Genomic DNA, 2,495 nt, shown 5'->3' on the forward strand with positions numbered 1-2,495 from the left:
CGGTGGTGTAGTGGTAAGCGTGATAACCTCTCACCCCAGCAGGCCTGGGTTCAATCCCAGTCGGCGTCGCCGGGATGTTCTGAGGCATAACATATCTGATCACGCCTTCCTTCGGAAGGGAAGTAAAGCCGTTGGTCCCAGGTTCATGAATTGATGGGTCGATAGGTAGGGGCCAGGTGTGGGAGGCTGCCTCTCTGGCGTCGGTTGCATTGGTGCTCAGCACGGAAAACAAGATCGACGGAAAAACAAATCAAAGGAAAAAAAAAGATTTGCTGTTGGGTTTTTTTTTGGTAATTGAAATTGTTTTTTTTTTTGTTGTTCAAAAAAACTTCACACAATTTTAATTTACCCTGGCATCAGAGTTTGAAACAAATCAAAAATGTGGGAACCGTTTATTAACAGTGTTTTGTTTTAAAATCCATTGTTAGTAAGTAAATTCCATTAAGTTTTGGGTTTACATTTTGATGCGACATAATATTTACGAAACATGACTGTTTTCCTGGTAATTTGAGTCAGCCGAAACTGAACGATTTAAATAAACTACAGCTCCACATGCAAACAAATTGCATAGGAGGAAAGAGTGTAAAACGTGCCAACCGGATAATTTGACCCAATAGCCTTTTGCATGAACTTTTCAAAATAAATTCATAGATATCATTCAGAAAGGCTAGATGTGCTGCTGTTCTTCATATCAATTTCATGGACAGTCCATTGGCAATATTTCTCCACTGATGCTTATTACACCCAGTTTCCCCATACGAACATCACATTTAAAAGTAGATTTCTTACATTCTACATCGAAATTTTATGGCATTACTTACAACGGACTGCTAACAATTTTTTTTTCAAGCTGAATTTCCATATAAAGTTTTCAAAAGTAGATGGTCTATACAGATAAAAAATATTTTGTAAATATAAAATTACACACTTAACGATCAGCAAATCATTTAATTAAGTTCATGTAAATGAAGTATTATTAAATAGTTGCACGTGAAATTACAGTGGTACTGCTGTATATTTCAACAAGAGTCAGAAAATACATCACAGTGCCAAATGTAAAGCTACAAAATGTTTGTTGTGTATGGCTAAATGCTTTAGGGGAACAAACATTGTTCAAAACTTGGATAAAATTTACTTTCTAAAACCATTTAAAAAGCGTTCTGACGACCACATCGCAGGGTCTCAACTTAGTGTTTTTGAGCACTTCTACAGTTGTTAGGTGGGCGTTGGCCAGATTTGTATTTTTCAGATATAATCCTATTTTTTTAAAAATTAGTTCGTTTATTTACTAGGCTCAGTCGTGTGTGACAGTTTGCGGAGCCAAAATCAGTAATGTTTCAATTTACATTTTAAATAGCAGTAGTTCTAGGTTAGTATTGGATACCAATTACTCGTGGCGGGCTCGAGGTTAATGGGTAACAATTTCAATTGGAAGGAGCTAGGTAGGAAACTGGTTTCTGCAGCCTCCTTCAGATAGTACTCTCGGACGGTTGACCAAATCTTGGCTGGGCAGGGGCAAGTAGCACATAAACAGAAGGATAATAAAACTGGGACACAATGGCTGGAAATTGTTTGGAAAGGAGGGGATGTTTACATCAAACTCTACTATCAGACAAACAAAGGAATTCGTAGATCGCCTGCATGTAGGGAAGATCACGGGTTCCCAATACATCTCTTACTTCACGGAAGGGTTGTCTACCTCGGCCACTAGGGTATCCAACAGTCGTGCTCTGGAAGCGTCATTACCCGGGCAATGCCAAACTGCGTGATCGATGTCATCATAACCGGTTCTGCACCTACATATATCGCTGTCAACGAGGTTTATTCTATAGAGATGTGCATCTAGCGAGTAGTTGTTGGACATAAGTCTTGACATCACTCGAATGAATCCCCGACTTACATCCAGACCTTTGAACCACGCTCTCGAAGAAACATTTGGAATAATGGAATGTAACCAGAGAATTACTTGTCCAATCGTTTTGCCAACTTAAAAGAGAACTCTGACGTACTAATGGGAAAAATTCATCATGTGAAATTCTTCTATCATAAATCTCGCCTTGTTGTGCGCCCACCTTTGCGAGAGAGTCTTCCTTCTCATTGAGGGGAACTATACAAAGGTAATCATATATGATCTTTCGCCCAGCAAAATCATCTGCTCCCTTACCTTTGAAAGGAAATAAGATGAGTGCCTACCTTGTTTCATCGACCGAATAGCCTCAATCTGAGACTATCCGAGAAGATAAAGTAATGGTCTGCGGGCATGTTGGAAATCATTCCCAATGCGAAGTTGATTGTTCAGCAACATAAACGGAAAAAGGTTCCTGAAGTTTCCGAAAGGCTGTTGAGTATTCATTGAAGACGCCGAAGACAGTGGATCCATCAATGCGTGATCCATCAGTGAAACATCTTCTATTGCAATTGACTTGTTGGTACTTTTCAGCAAAAATACGGGGAATTGAGATAGGTCGAAGTTGACATCCGTAATAAGCTCCTTG

This window comes from Ochlerotatus camptorhynchus, unplaced genomic scaffold (genome assembly GCF_037179485.1).
Source record: "Ochlerotatus camptorhynchus isolate MF236.1 unplaced genomic scaffold, CSIRO-AGI_Acam_v1.1 ptg000196l, whole genome shotgun sequence".
NCBI classification, from domain to species: domain Eukaryota; kingdom Metazoa; phylum Arthropoda; class Insecta; order Diptera; family Culicidae; genus Ochlerotatus; species Ochlerotatus camptorhynchus.